The 17,131-nt window shown below is 45.8% G+C and overlaps 1 long non-coding RNA gene across 2 annotated transcripts in view; it reads right to left on the reverse strand.

Annotated features, from left to right (window-relative positions):
* Nucleotides 1-1,685: 1,685 nt before the first annotated feature.
* Nucleotides 1,686-17,131, reverse strand: part of LOC133350525 (uncharacterized) — a 30,045-nt gene continuing 14,599 nt past the window's right edge. For both annotated transcript variants that reach the window (XR_009756086.1, XR_009756085.1), the window contains 2 exons: nt 14,474-14,620; nt 1,686-8,344 (listed from right to left, as the gene is read on the reverse strand). This is a non-coding gene — a long non-coding RNA (uncharacterized LOC133350525). The remainder of the gene's footprint in view (nt 8,345-14,473; nt 14,621-17,131) is intronic.

A 17,131-nucleotide genomic window follows, 5' to 3' on the forward strand; every position in this document is an offset into this window, starting at 1 on the left:
ATACACTACTACACTACGACACTGTAAACTGCACGACTACACACTACTAAAACTATACACTACTACACTATACACTACTACACTTTACACTACTACACTATACACTACTACACTATACACTACTACACTATACACTACTACACTTACACTACTACACTATACACTACTACACTATACACTACTACACTATACACTACACTATACACTACTACACTACACACTACTACACTATACACTACACACTACTACACTATACACTACTACACTATACACTACACGACTACGCACAGACTCTAGCTCTTCCTGGGGAATTCCCAGGCGTTCCCAGGCCAGCCGAGCGCGTGCTGTCCGCTGGAGTTCCATGGAGAAGTCTACCGCATCATCACAATTCTCTAAAATACAATCTCTTTTCACGCGTTCGTCGGATTTTTTATAAAATTTAAAACGGACATTTAAACGCGGAATTGGTTGCTGCTGGAGTGATTAGGATGGCCGCGTCTGTCGGGTATTACGTGTATGGAAGCAGCGCGAGGAACTTCCTCGGATTTCTAAGGGACACAGAGGTGGGGTGGAGGGGGGGTAATTCCGCGGATGTCTATTTGCCCAGATAACGTGGCCGTGGAGAGGGACGGGGGAGAGGGGTGGGGGTGCACACATCGCGTGATGGGGAGAACTGCACACGCGCGGGTGGACCGGGTGAGGGCGGCGGGGGGTCAGGGAGGGGAGGGGGTGGAGGAGGTCGAGGCGAGGGGGCATCGATAGGGAGAGAGGGGGGGGGTTAGAATGTCTTTTTTATATTTCAATAAGTCATGAAATTTGAACACGTGGCGGGCCGGAGGAAGAGGCTTTTGGGGGAGTGAGTGCGGCCCGCGGCCCGTGTGCTTGCCCACTCCCTGGTCGTCTTCTTCGTCGTCTCTCCTGTCCAACCGATATCGTCTTCAGGGTTGCGATTTCCGCATGGAAAATGCGGAAGGAGGGTTCAAATTTTCCCGCATTTTTGCTAAAGTCAACCGCAAACGGTGGAAAGACTACTCCTATGACCGCGCGCTTTTAACAACACGTTAATGCGTTCTATTGGAAAGGATACATGCAAGGCCCAGCATCACGTAGGGCTTTGAGTTACTGATTGGAATGAATATATGATTTCCGCATTTCCGCACAAGAACCACATACTTTATTCAAATGCGGAGCCGTGATTACGAGCACATGTACATGATGTATCCTTTCCAATAGAACGCATTAACGTGTTGTTAAAAGCGCGCGGTCATAGGAGTAGTCTTTCCACCGTTTGCGGTTGACTTTAGCAAAAATGCGGGTAAATTTGAACCCTCCTTCCGCATTTTCCATGCGGAAATCGCAACCCTGATCGTCTTCCCCCCCCCCCCCCCCCCCCAATGTTCTGCACAGGCCACCGCTTCTGGTGTTGGCATTGCCAAATCTCGAGGATAGTGCATTGTGGTTGCTGCCAGGGCTTCTCTTCTGGGATGGATGGTGGTGGGAATCAGAGACCAGATGGCTCAATGAGCCGTTCTGTCTACAGGAAAGTAACCCATACTGACGCCTACCTAAAACCTGATTCCCACCACCATCCATCACGGAAGAATTCCCTCATCGAAACGCTACACCATAGAGCTCAATGTATCTCCGACCATGAACACCTAACCAGTTAACTCAAACACGTGCACCACGTTCTCAAGGCGAATGGATATTCTGACTACACAATCCGCAAAGCCGTCACCCCAACCGTGAGGAAGGCGCCATCTGTGGATCCAATCAAAACCATCACCCTGCCATACATAGCAGAGATAACCAAAAATATTTCCAAAATCATGAACAAATACAAGATCCAGGTTCGGTTTAAGACAGTACATAAAATTACGTGAAGGACAAGATTGCTGACATGCAATATCCCAGCGTCTACAAACTAAGCTGTGTCTGCGGCAGCAGTTACATTGGGGAAACTAAGCGACATGTCTCGGACCGTGTTAGTGAACATAAGGCAGATCTGAAACACGGCAGGACCAATAATTCTGCCGTGGCTGATCATTATTTTAATGCGGCTGGCTCACACGAAATGATTTCTCTAAGACGATGGTACTTTGCAAGCCTACTGGCTATCAACAAAGATTCCTTCAATTTAAAGCTTTCGTGACTGCAGGGATTAATCTTCTTGGTTCTTTCGGTAAAGTCACGTAGAAGGGAAATAATAAAATAATAAAAATAAACCATAAAAAACAATACGTGACTTTACCGAAAGAACCAAGAAGAAAGATTCGTTCATGAAGCCATCCATATATACAGACACAATTTCAACCGAGAGGAAGGTTCTAGACTCAGCAATCATTGGAAAGATGTCATCAACCACTTTGGGTCATAACTTGACTTGTGTTTTCTTGTCAATCAACCTCCACCGTCAGCAGTGTGGTGGGTGGAGCGGGGTGCAGGGATTTCCTGGCGGCCCTTTGCTGCATTGGCATTGCCGCTGCATTGGCATTGCTGCTGCATTGGCATTGCTGCTGCATTGGCATTTCTGCCCCGCCAATGCTGTTGGTGCTGTTGATACACTTGGGCTACGCCCATCTCCAAACCTTTATAAACAGTTTGCTTTTAGAGGCTAACCCATTTTCCTGATGACGACCGCTTATGTTGCGATCGAAGCGTCGTGATATTTTTATTCACTTTATATTTTTTCTTTCTATCTACGTAACTTTATAGAAAGAACCAAAGAATATGAATCCATTCGACTGTAGAGAAATTGTGACATCACGCTTTAAACGCACATCATTGTCCACTTGTCATATCGGGGTGACCAGCGTACTGAGTGCGAATTGATAGCGCCCTCTCCTGGCCGCAGTATAGAAGGACATCTGCCACTTCAGCATTCTCTTGAACTATGTTTTATTTTACCAGGTATGGCCCCACTGAACGACGTAGAAGCGACCTGGCCACACATATTCGCTCAACGAAGTGGCCGCGTCTCACCAGCTGCTGTTGCCGATATTATGCTATCATATTTATGTGCAGACACGAATATGGGAAGGTGGCATTATTTATTATTACAATCACCAACAACGACGCTTAATGATTGTGTTATAGATGAAATTGATTTAAAATTCTGAAACGTGTATTGGCAATTTACACAGCACACTGATTGATTTGTTCACTGGGCAGACGACTTATAATTGATACCCTTTCTTCTGTATTGTAAGACTCACCACCAAACCTTGCTTTAAATGACATCGGGAAAAATTGCGTCTTTAAAGCCGGAGTTTACGATACAGTAATATATATTTGAAATTTTGTAATTCATTTATCTGTCAATAGGTGGCTCTAGTAACCTATCACAACCAGTAACTCCATTTTAAAAAAAGACAGTCGCCTTTTTAAAAAGCGGACTTTTTGTTGTTACACATCTTTCGTGAATTGCTCATTCTTCTACTTTTGGTTCTGAATTTGAAAGCGGAATAAAAATGTATCTTATCATCAAATCACGAGTTTTTATGGGGTTCAGTGGCGGTGGTGCACGCGCACTGCACCATGGGACCCATCGAGCGACCGGCGTTTTATTCCAGGCCATGGCTCAATATTCGTGCCAATCGATATCTAGTTCGGTCCTTTACCAACAACCCATGCTGACGAACGTGACTGCCACAATGGGAGGGCCTTCATCCATTATATTTTTTAAAGACGGCTGTATTTATTTTTACTGACTAGAGGTTCGAGGGGATACTGATAATAAAATTAAATGTCAAGTGTTTTTACCAACTGGTATTTTCAGGCAATATTACAATTCAGTCAATTCTCTCCCATCCAAATTTCTTTCCATGAACATTCCCAAAGCTCTTACGGCCTTTCTCATTTCGAGAAATGTGCTAAGTCCTATAACAACTCTGACAGTGCTGTGTGTTGCCAACTGCTTGACGTGTTGGGGCTTTGGGCCACCTGTGTTTAAGAAAAAGTATTGAAAGTTGGGTGGTAGTTGGTGTCAAGATGGACTCAGAAGGGTACAATGAATCATCAGCGTGAGGATGTTTCTCTTGCAACCTATGGGACATGTACGTGCTCCGAATGAGCAAGCATTCCCATTGGGATATGGTGTTCTTTGAGGGGTATTGAGAGACAGAAAATGGAGTACATTTATTAACGGTTACATACAATTTTAATGGTTAAGAAAAAGCATGTGAGTTTGGGTAGGTCACATCGCTAGGAGGGAGCAATTGCAGGGGTGTGCACCTTAACCTCATTTAGCATAAAACGCGTCTTATAATGGCAACAGTTAATTTATTGAAAAAAGCCTCCCAGTTCCAAAGGTGAGACAGCACATGACATTGAATGGAACCCGTGATGCGGGAAGACATACAAAGGCGGACATCAAACACCTATCGATTTCAAACCGTCTATTATATAAAAGTGAGATTTATGTAGTCGACAATTGTCCACTAGTGAACGCACACGCTGAGAAAATAGTATTGCATGTTTTTAAAAGTACCTTACGGACCTGGTATATCAGTATTTAACAATATATTTATGCTACAATATTTACTTACATCATCATTACAGCCTAAAGCACAATAATGGAACAGGAGAAACCCCATTACAATTTCCAAAGTGGAAGGTCTTTTCAGTTATTTGACAACATAAAAAAAGATGCCCATGTTAACCTCAAATTATCAGGACAAGTGCTGTTCTCAATTATTGAGGCTAGCGTGGCACAAGATTGAGTGGTGGTAGAGGCAGTGACACACCTGGCCATCTTTGTCTCTCCGGTGCAGTTAAGCCTCAAAACTGCAGGATATGCACATTTTTGGCTGGCTCAGCATCCCGAAGGGATCTGCGAAGTTGAAAATGTATTTTGGCAAATCATGTCGTGCATCATGACAAGGCTCAAACCCAGGTTAACTGGGACGGTGGTCGAAGCGTGCAAGCTTCTGCACTCTCTCCGCTTGCATTCACTGTAATGCCCACGTGCGCAAAGCAGTTTGCGTTTCTAAAGTATTGTCGTCAAAGTTAGGCCACACTTGTCGACGTTAATGGGTTTCCTCCCCTCTCAAAAGAATAGCAGCATACGTCACATACATTTTGCTAGATACACGATACTATAAAGCTATATTAATCGTCTTTTCATCGACCTCGTTAACAGCACACTAAACAGGATGCACTTATGCCTAACGATAATTATATCAACAGCAATTAAATACAACATAAGGGCGTCCTCTATAGAAATCGGCACAACTCCGTCACGTCACATCCAACCGTCCGTCCGTCCACCCAACCAATCAACCCATTGGCAGCCAAAAAGAAATTAGATTTGGTTTGTGAACAAAACCAGCAAGCTGAGAAGTTAGGTTTTAGTTTGTTAATGTCTGTACATAGATACATACATAAGCAGTCTCCGTAAATGTTAAGAGAAATTGCACCTGTTAAGAGAATTATTTTTTAAATTAATGTCTGCTGGCAAATATTAATTTGTATCAAAAAAAGTTTAACGCAATGTTAAAAATAATTAGTGCTTGGAGTCACCAAGTATGAGGCTGCATATGTGGTGTACATGTACAGTTATATGCATTTCCTTCAATTGAGGTTGCCAAATAAAATGTAATATTCTGCAAAGAAACAAAAGACATGTTTCATGCTATCTGCTTTTTGTTAAGCTCCGGTGGTTTAGTTAACAGCCATTCGAAACCACAGTAACCACGAATGCATCCGTGTGCTTAAACTAATTTTATCTTAAGCGCTTGACCTACCAACCATATGTATGTTGCGCGTGCCATGTCTATGTCTGCAAGCATGGCAGCTATTGAATAATTTTAGCATTTATTTCAGCATCTGTACACACGACGCCAATAATATCCACGCGATAACATCAACGTTAGTGCGCACGAGGTGATTTTTCTACAGCTACTCAAAAGGCATTTCGTCCCTGAATGACTGACTGCATAATTTGAAATTGCTGGAAACCTATGCACATTATTTTTTTCTTAATTGAATTGTGACAAGTGGGAAGTTGCTGCGCTTTCTGATTAGGGTGGCCGGATGCTCGAGCTGATAGTCTCGGAGGGGGGGTGGGGACACTGGTTGGAAGGCAGAGTACGACTTTTGGCATTCGCGGGTTTGTGGTGGAGATGGATGATAACGACCAAGTCAGTAAAACCAAGTCAGATTACACGTTGGGATATAAACGAAGGGGTTAGTTGGTTGCCCATTATTAAGTCCTAAATCAGTGCTCACACAAATACGTAGTTGCTGGCATTTGCACACGCAAGCCTTTAACAGACAGTTGAGGCCAGTGCTGTCAGCAACAACATATGAAGGCCAGAACGGCATACGAGAGGGTGGTGTGGCCAGCACCACACCCGGGGCCGCCTTTGCCTCCCCAGTGGCGATGTTTTTATACGTCACACCAGGTACTCATTTGAGACTGAATCTACCAAGGGGAGGCCCTGGATCGGTTCAGATATTCGCTGTCACTATTGGTCACGAGCTGGAATCGAACTCAGGTCGCGCGGTTCGTAGTGCACTGCGCCACCATTCCCTACGCGCACGCACACACACACATTGTCCTGAAATGAACTGGATCGTCCCACTATCCCAGTCACTAACTTCTCCAAAGGCTGCGGTTTATCAACACCATCATCCGCGTCGGACGCAGGTGACACATCCTCTCAAATGGGGCTTACAGGTCATTGTGGGGTGATGGGGCCACTAAGTACAACAATTATCTCGGAGGCATCACCGCCCGAGCCGGTGGATGAGATCAACTTTAGCAAGAGCGACGGCTACCGAGTGCTCAACGTCGACTATTCCTCACTTGCCCTGCCAGTTGCAGTATAAATACATTTCTAGGTTCCTTTACAACCCAATGACCTTTAGCTGCTGTTGCATCGCGACTCGTGAAACGCGGGCTGTTTAACCGCACCAGCACCCCGTACGCACTGTACGCCCCGTACACAGCGAGGATTGCTCTTTAGCTCCCACTCAAGGGACTCGGGGTTGCAGGCCAGTGGCTATGATGTAGGGATGGTCGGAACTGCAATTCTTAACGGTGTCAAGTAGTCAAGACAAATTTCCAATCGTGTTTATTTCAAAATGCAATGATTTTCTTCACAACGCCTTATAATCTGCCTACCTCCACAGCAGGAAAAAATAAACCGCATCGTGTTTTAACCGTAATGATCGGCACCTAACCGCAACTTAAGAAATCAGAAGCCAAAAAAGAGAGTACACCAATCGCAATTCTCCAAAGCAGCGTGGTCGCCATCGCTGACGTTCTACAAAAACGAGGCACTAGGGGGGTAAACGGCGACGTGAGCAGATCGCCCGAGTGAGCGCCAACAGCCGGAGATAAAAATACCTGCCGCCCCTCTCTGTTGTCGCTCGATCGCCTCACCTAAGCATGAGATGCTGCAGTGGGCGGGGGGGGGGGGTGTAGCGGCGAGAGTGGAGAACGGTTGGGGGGGGGTCGAGTTAGCAGGTGGCGAGAGTGAAACTCAAGCCCGAGGTGGCAGGTGCATGCCGTGGGCAAAACCTCGCTCAGGAGTACACGGCGGGAGGAGGGAGGGGGGGGGGCCTTGTGCCGGGTATTTATGGACGCTAGGAAGGGCCGGGTGTGTGCGTACGTCTAAGTGTGCGCATTCACGCGTGCGCTTTAACGCTCACGACCGCAAACGCCTACGTGCGCCCCACCCCCGCCAGCTTGTGTTACGGTGTCGCTCTGCGATGTTGTTCCGGGTTGTACCGCGTGCTGTCCGGTAACGGTGTCCCGACGTCTCGCTCCACATGCTGGGGAGCTTCAGCTCCGGGACGTCGCGCCGAACGTCACGCGGCACGACACGCGGCACGACACGCGGCACACACGTCGGAGAGCCCTCCCCCACCCCCCTCCCCCTCAACGTGAACGACGGCCACCGATTTTGTCGACGTGGCACCTGCCCGTGCGTACGCGAAAGGACGGTGCATTTTTACCGCACTGTGATTTTCGGCACACGCACACACACAAGGACTTTGGGTGAAATGTTGGCAACACACACCCATAACGTCTGTCTGGGCAGCATGTGTCTGTGTATGCGTGTACATGTGCACCTAGCCTGGCACAAGCGCCGTGGTGACGTCACCGCCACTTAGTGGCGAAGGTCGTGTATTGTTGTTGTGTGCGTGTGTGCGCGTGTTGTTATTGTGTGCGTGTGTGCGCGTGTCGGTGTATATACAGGCGGCGCCAGCAGCAGTGACGACACCTAGGTGAGCATGTCCCACACGCAGCAGCAGCACATGGCGGCCATGCAGGCCGTCAGGCACGTCTCGGTGGTGCTGCTGTTGTTGTTGCGTCTCTGCTCCTGCACCACGTACACTGAGGGCGACACGACATCCAACAGCAGCAACAACGGCAAGCGCGCACGTGTTAGACGAGTTGACAACTTTGGAACCGAACTTCGGCACGGCCTTTGACGAACTCAACCGTCAGATCTCGTCCCCAACCGTCAGATATCGCCCCTGATCGTCAGATCTCGAAAGCTAAGCGGGGTGGGGCTTGGCAGGGGGTTGGATGGGCGACCACCATGGAACAACAACATGGGGTTGCTGCTTGGCTGCGTGGTGGGAACCAGACAGCAGTGGAGAAAAATCGATTGTTGTACTGTACATTTATGCTCCCACGTCAACGCTCCCCACCATTATCAACCCGCACTGCCGAGTAGTCATACAACGGCCACGACTCACGTGGCATTGGGGAGGCTCCTATCCAGCAGTGGATTGACAAAGTGTTCGTCAAACTTATACTATAGACCTTCTCAAGAGAAGAACGTTGGACACATTTCACAACAAATTTAAAGTGTTGTTGTTTTTTTGGGTACAGTTATTGATCATTAACTCGCTCCACTCGAAAATCTGGTTTTAATCATGCACGGTTGAATCGCGGACTTGAACCCTGGGCCCTCAATGTTGCTCGAAAAGCGGAGCCACCCGGCCACATCCCTGCAACCCCGTTTGAAGAAATAATAAAAGGGAGGTCTACCTGTTAATTATTCATCACACACACAACAGGAGAACGTTCCATAATTTATGCATTCGCAGGTGACCTTTATAATAAATAACTGGCAGTAGACTTTGCCCACATTATTATATCATCATCATCACACCCAATGGGAAGGCTAATTACTGGGTTCACCGATGACAAGTATCATTTGTTTGCAAGTACTAGCGTGAAATTTAAGACACATTAGAGATTGAGGCCAATGCTACCCTATGCGTAAAACCAATGAAACTCCCGGCCATAATTTTCAATGGCCCACAATTGGAAAACGTTGGTATTTGCGTAATAGCTTAACATAGATCCGACTATATTTGCACTAAATATCAGCATGCGATTAAAATTTACATCGGTCACTCAGGTTGCAATAGGTTAAACAACATTAGATGTGCCATTTCACAAACGCACGCCCTCAACGCACGATGACCTCCAAGCCGTGCAAGCTAAAACGTCCCATGCATCTGTGGGGGATAGGGACTGTGGTGTCCATGGGGCTAGAGAAGTTGGGGCAGTTCCACGAACAGGGCAAGCTTGCAATTCCTAACGCCATCGTGCGGCCGTGCGTCAATGCACACTGCAGGATGAGGGCCCTTCTCACCACGTGTGCGTCGTCAGGGGTGACTAGCTTCTACTGGTTCAGTGCACTGGGCAGTGTGCCTTGGAGCATAGATATGGGTGCAGAGTACAATACAACTGTCCTCCGATTCTGACCAGGTAGCCCCCATGGCCTATGATAAACTGTCATACATGGTGATCACCCATACAAGCATTATCCGTGCTCAGTCTTGCTAAGCTTGAGACCTCATGATGGGTTGTGGAAAATTGTATTATCATTCTAATAAGACTACATATGGAGTGTTATTTTGAAGATAATTATAGTTTTAGAAAACATGGATTGTCATGGAATAAACTAACGAATTGACACTTCGATGAAATTCAATGCACCATCACCATCGCAGGGTGGATGAAAAAGTCAGTTTGTCTGCCACGATATTAACAACATTCTCCCCAATTAATAAAAGTGGAGAAAAAATGTCTATCTGAATTACAGTCCTCATTGTTTAACATGATATGCCCCAAAAATAAAGAGCCAACTCAAAATAAATAGCCACTTTGTGATCATTACCTGCGAATCGTTACCCACAGCCTAAAGGCGTCTGACATGTACATCCAAAAGCGTAGAACTGTCCAGGTGTAATAGCATCGCATGCCTGCTAAAGTCGCGAATGAAGACGGCCGTTTAGTCGACTGTAAACAGGAAGTGCAGTCAGCAAGTGCCACACGCTTCAAGAACCAGTTGAGAGCAAAAGTCCACTCAAGGGAAACTTATCTCCCACTGTGGTCCTCAATAAACATGTATTGATTCTCAGGAGGAAGGCTTCTTCAATTAAGTCTGAGGATCATATCTGGAAAATACAAATAGCAGGTGTTAAAATGAAGTGAATTTTAGCCAGATTGCACTTCAGTCTTGGTTGCTACACTCGCGATACAGGCAGGTGACAATTTGGAAATTACGTCAAACGCAAATTACATGCAAATGTTGCAGTTGGGTTAAAGGAGTGGACAAAATTGTAGAGATGAAACAAAATGAGAGGAGTGATGCATCGCAAGATGGGGAAAAACTTTTGAGAGAAAATAACTGAACCTCGTCATCCGCCTGGACAGTTCTAAATGTTCACAAAAAATATGGAAACCAGAGTGCTGGGGGGGAGAAGGGGGGGGCAGGGAGAAAGTCGCTTCTCAAGTCCTGTGGCTCGTGGAAACGCACTCGAAGTTGCTGATAACTGCTCCCCCAAGCGGACAACTGGGATGGCAACTTCAAATCAGAATCGCTGACGGAAGTCACGTGGACTACCCGAGGTTGCAGTGTTTTGTAGTCCAGTCATTGTTGATCACTCACTTTTCAACAAACACTTGTTTTCACTGGCCAGACACAACTCCATCAATCAACGGTACTATTGCCATACACTGAACAATTATGAATAACCCACAGTGCAAGTGCAGTAACCAATCTAAAACTGTGGAATACGTAGGAAGGCCACCATCCCCTTGAACATTCACGAGCAGAGTTTCAGATTTTTTCACCATGAGGCTACTCCAAAGCTGTCCACTGGCTCACCCACCAGACATGACCAGATAAACACTGCTGATCAACTCCCCACCGTGGGAAAGAAGATTAATCATGCAAAGTTGGCGTAGTTGCTCAACGTAAATGAGTTTCCGGCGATGATTAAAATCTGTAGTTGCAGTTCAAAAACAACCTTTGTCCAGGACTTTTGCAACACAGAATACGCAAAAGGAAATATTGAGGTTAGTTGTGCAAGTTTTACAAAGCGTCGCATTGGTAACGCACAAACCCCAGTGTGCGCTTCAGGGCTGTTGTGCCCTACGACACACCAGCGGCGAGATAGCGGTGTAAAGCAGAAATTGAGAAACGTGGAGAAAGGCTTTCGTCAGATATTTCTTCAGAACGTAAGGAGACGTTTGCAGTCGCAGGCATGCTTCCTTGTTGCGCAGTCGCGAAAGAAGAGTGGTGTGATGTAGAATCTTCCTAATGAGTAGGTTACCCATCCTCCTCTGCTGACCCCGTAGCCTTGAACTCCCTTCTTCCAGCTATCTGTCCTGTTGACTCCCTGCTGCTGTTCAAGTCCGAAGTTAAAGACCTTCCGTCTACGCCTGACTGCCTCCACAAAATGCATATGCGCACTCATCCTGTACAACGTCTTGAGATCGCTGTATAAAACTAATTAACATTTTATTGTTTTAGAAATAAAAAAGGATTTTGGACGCAAATGCCAGGCAGCACCAACCCTAACGTTGGGGGTCCTAATTTCGGCGAGCAACTTCCAGCGAAATGCAACCACTGTACACCAGCAGCCTCTTAGGGGGAATGGTGTCGCAGGCCCGACTCACACACACACCAAATATAACCAGAGCCATGCCAACGGGCCTCCCACCCTGTATCGTATGCTAAACAAGGCACCAGTTCAGACACAACGCGTGCTCTGTTCCACTCACCGCCGGATAAATCATGGGGCTCCGTGGAGGGAGGGAGAGAGGGGGCCTTCAGGGAAAAGTGCGTTAAGCATCTACATCATTAGACCTCCTGTGCCAGTACCAAAATATAATAGGGTTTTCCCCTTTTTTTTTCTGGCAACAAAACTGAAACCTTTTTACAAGGATTCATGTCTGAATTAACCACAATACTTGCAGTCAAAATGCAAACAAAAACATACTATGATAATATATGCATTGTCCTTGAAACTGATTGCTATTTTGATTGCAAGTATTGTGGTCAATGCAGACATGAATCCTTGTAAAAAGGTTTCAATTTTGTTGCCAGAAAAAAGGGGAAAAACCCTATAATTATAAGTGCGTTAAGCTTGCAAAAACAATTATCGGTGGACAGTCCTGCCTGCTCTGGGTTTTCCAACCAAACTTTTAACAAGAAAAATCATGCATTACACATTGCTTTCCCAAGATAAGTTTGTCCATGGAAGTATTATAGTAATATAGTAATAGGTTTTTACCCTTTCAACTGGTACAAAAACTGACACCTTTATACAAGGCATCATGTTTGCAATAACCACAACACAAGCAGTCAAAATGCAAACAAAAAGAAACAACTCTGATGATGATAATGATATGCACTGTCCTTGAAGTTGATTGGTCCACACCTGAGACAGCTTTTCTTAGAGCCTAGTCTCCATTAGTGTTGGACCAGATGACGCCAAAAGGCGTACAACTCAAAAACAGTGCACTATCAGAGTTTGCCATTACGAGTAAGGTACATTTCATTAAAGCGTGTTTTTTTAAAGTATTTTTAAATATTACTTATTTTATAGCTAGATCAATAACTACAACATCCATGCCTCACTCGGCACCCCACATGTCCCTCACCCTTCCCCTAGCTGGGTGTAAATGTTAATTTAAATGCTTATCTGCAAACAGCATCTGCAATGTGCTGATCTTCGGGTCAGACTGCAAATGAAGCAGATTACAGAACTGTCTGCACCACTCCACTGCCCCACTGCCCCTCCCTTCAAATGGTGCTGTGCATACTTCACTCCATTGTGACGCTAGATAAACAGACCAATGACGACTACTACAACCACCACCGTTTTTATTTCACCTTTTCACTATGATCTCCTTAAGCATAATAATGTCCTTCACCCTATAAACGTGGGCAGAAGATGGTGGAACAACAATGACTTATTGAATCTGTGTGGAGATTTAAAGGTTACCCCTTCTCCTCGTATTCCTGGGTTGTCTCCAGGTTCTCTAGTTCAGCTTAACACAGAGGCTTCTCCAGTTGCCTCTCACATGCCAAACACAACACATTCGTAGAATTGGCCGTGCATCCCTGTGAAACAGTCCACCTCTCTTCTGATCCGGCAAAGGATTTCCCGGGATAAATTAAGTCCATTATTATGATTATTCTTATACAATCGTCATTTATTGTCAAAGCCTATCTGTTTCACATATTTTAATTTGTTTGCCATTTTTCTGCAGCTATTGAAAGCCAGGTTCTCCCTCTTGAAGAGTTTTTTTATCTGGTCACAAGCAACAGCCATCGATCTGAAATTCACCACATCGCTCTGTCACACGTTAAAGCCCCCGCGAGGCTTTCTCGAGTGTACAGAATCAGAATACTTATTTATACGGGAGGAATCCGATGAGCTATAAAACTATTTTTCTCAGATGCCCAGTCGGGGCGGTTAAGAACGTTACAACAACAAACAATACAAAAACACGATAGCACTGCAAAGTACAAAAAGGGAAAGAAATAACCCAAATAAACGCAATGAAAACTAAAACATCTCCCTCCTACCAGGCAAAGCCCACTGAGGTATTAACTTTTTCAAAAGCCACTCAAGATGAAAGTTTTATTTATTTATTTTCCAAGTCAAGCCTCCCGGATTCTATTCAGTTGCCCGTTAAGCTGAAGCACTGCGTGTTTTGTTTAAAGACAATCCCTCTATATTTACTGGCCGCTCAGCTCTGGTGAAAAACGCATTTATATATATCGACAAAGTATAGAGGCATAGATGTAGAGCAGAAGAGGGAATCTTGAGCAACCAGTAAATATTAACAGGTTAGAATTACAGCAGTCGAATTAGGATGTGATCCAAGGCAGCCAAAACTTCACTTATCGCTAAAGTGTACATGTCGAGTGGCCCCCTAGCATACAAGCGACGGTGTTATCCTTGTAACACACCGAGGTCCAACAGGCTCAGCACCCACCGGCACTCGGCTCCACAGGCCAAAGTACTCCCCCCCGCCCCCACGTGCCCGTCGCCCCCCCCTCTCACCCGTATCTAAGCTACCGGTGTAGTAGGCGAGGTTGGCAGGCGAGTGGGTGGAGCCCATGAGTGGTGGGCGTGGCTGGCGACAGGATTGGGAACCACGGCGCACCCTGGTTAAGCTCTCGCAGGAATCCGGTAGCCGTACCTGTATCGGGCTTGGGCTGCGCGCCATAGTGTCCCGGCGGCTGTGGCTGCGGAGCGTATCCCGGGTAGCCTGGCGCCCCGGGCTGCCAGTTGTACTGCGGCTGTCCCGGCGGCCCGTAGCCCGGCTGGGAACCAGGAGGGTAGGGCGCTGGGGAGAGACGGCGAGCACGAGGTGAATGTGACGAAGAGATAAAGCGTGCCCAGCGGATACATTCACCTCTGTGTGTAAACTGCTACATTATTAAACGAAACAATCTTCATTTTGAGCTATACAGCTCTTTTTACAGAGCCACAAATCGTAGTTCGACGAAGTGGCTTATCGTCAAGTGGAAATTTATTGCAGCCGTGATACTCTAAACGCATGCTGATTCTAAATGTGGAGGGAAATTTGAAGGACCTGAAGAAAAATCCACGCGACCACTGACAGAACACGCAAACTCCAAATATACAGGTGTCAGACAGGATCAAACCCACAAGCTCCTGCATACCAGGCGAGGGAGTTAACATCTCACCACCACAACATGTCCATCGACCCTCCAAGGTCGATACAATGAATGCCACTTGATGCAGATCTGTTTCTCCGTGTGAACACGAAAGATGCCCATCATCCCTGCACGGTTAATACAATGAGTACCACTTTCAGCAGATATTATAGTCATCAGTGTGAGCACTAAGCATGCTGATTATTCTTTCAGGATTACCAAAATTTGGTACTACTTTGTTAGATGTCCATAGTTGAGTATTTGTATTGATTGACAACCCCTGCAAAAATAATGTTTAATTTGCAACAATGTCTCAGTGTACTTATAGGAGATGGGTTCGGTACAATACAACGTGGATTAATATAGCGCCTCTAAACGCTTTACAAAAAGTGGGCATCCACATAAAAACAAATCTATACCTCGTGATGGATAAAATGACTTGACTTTTAAGGACATTACATTAGCCATAGGTTTCTGCACATGACGTCTGGTAATGGCACGCTATTCATGAATTTAAGTTAACAAAACCACAAACCAGAAGGGAGAAACTCAGAAAGAATACAAACGAGACAGTTACACGGGAGAATAATTGACTTGAATTTGATCACGAACCAAACTGTGACACAGGGAAGAATCGATGCACACGTCAATAATATACAGCCCTTCATCAATCCACTGCTGGATGATGGCCTCCTGACATGATGTTGTTTGACCAATCTTCACCACGCTGGTCAGTGCAGATTGGAGACATTGAAAGAGTTGTCGGGGGCAGCCAGCAACGATTAAAATATCATTCGCCACTGATATTATAGCCATGGCCAGAAACCGAACGTAGGTTGTCTGGTCGCCACCCCCCCCTCCCCCCATTGCATACAGGAGTAAAATATAATTCGCATTTATGGAGCACTCTAAATGAAACATTTCAAGAGTATGTACAAAAAAGAGAAGGGTAAATACACTGTATGCTCGTTATTGCGCACCCTTGCAATGCTGCGTACATGGCAGCAATGGAACACAAGCCTCTGTTTGTTTAGTGATACTCCAATGTGTCTGTTGTACAGATATTAATGAACTCCACTCTTCCCTTGGGACAGCGTCACTAAGCACCGAGTCATACAACAAAAACCATCCACTGTAAAATGCACACGCCCCCGAAGATTAATTACATTCACTGTACTTAGATTTGTATTTATCATTCATTATTTGCCCAGGAAACCTGACTGAAGTTGATCGTGGAAATATACCAATTGAAGATATTTATCCGACCAATTTGAACCCCGAATTGGATTTGAAGCTGCGACCTACCGACTAGTGAGCCGTGCGCTCCAAGCACTGCGCCACCCGGCTGAACATCACAAAGTACGATCCTCAGGAAAGTACCGAATCCACATTCAGACTACCTGGTTCGATGTTATTGTTTGTGGAGACTTTAGTGGATGCGCAAGCACACAGACGCATACTCTGCAAGTAGAAGCATGGATTAAGGTCACCTTGAACTGCAAGCCAAGCTCGAGCCGTGGACATTCTCCCATACCTTTGTCTTAGCTGACACCCAACCTCTTCTAACTGTTGTGCAGGGGCCCCCTGTAGGCATGGCACGACTCACCAACCGGCCAGTGGCTCAGTGGTAGAGAGCGAGCGAGCGGCTCGCAATGTTGCGAGTTTACAAGCTCGTTGGGCGGCCGACTCGGCTCATCAGCCCTCCACACTTTGGTTGGGAAACCAACGGTGGAGAGACTCGTCCCAAATGATGGGGCCACTTTGTTGAGTGGCCATCATTTTGTGGTAGTTAGGTCGCTTCTAAAGAAAAATTAATACCTCAGTGGGCTTCGCCTCGAAGGATGGGGATGGTTTAGTTTTCATTGCATTTGTTGGAGTGATTTGTTTACCTTTATTGTACTTTGCACTGCTATCATGTTTTTGCATTGTTTGTTGTTGTAACGTTCTTAACCGCCCAGACTGGGCATCTGAGAAAAATAGGTTTAGAGCTCATTGGATTCCTCCAGTATAAATAAAAATTCAGATTCTGATTAATTCCACCACTGGCTCAAAGGTATACAGATGAGAGCAATGTCATAATACTCACTTGAGCAGGAAATAACGTAACTTTAATCTGGCGATTGATTAAATTTCATTACGCAAGCATGTACGGTTCATATCGTTTAAATACCTCTGTG

This window comes from Lethenteron reissneri, chromosome 34 (genome assembly GCF_015708825.2).
Source record: "Lethenteron reissneri isolate LAM-NWPU_2019-01 chromosome 34, ASM1570882v1, whole genome shotgun sequence".
NCBI classification, from domain to species: Eukaryota; Metazoa; Chordata; class Hyperoartia; order Petromyzontiformes; family Petromyzontidae; genus Lethenteron; species Lethenteron reissneri.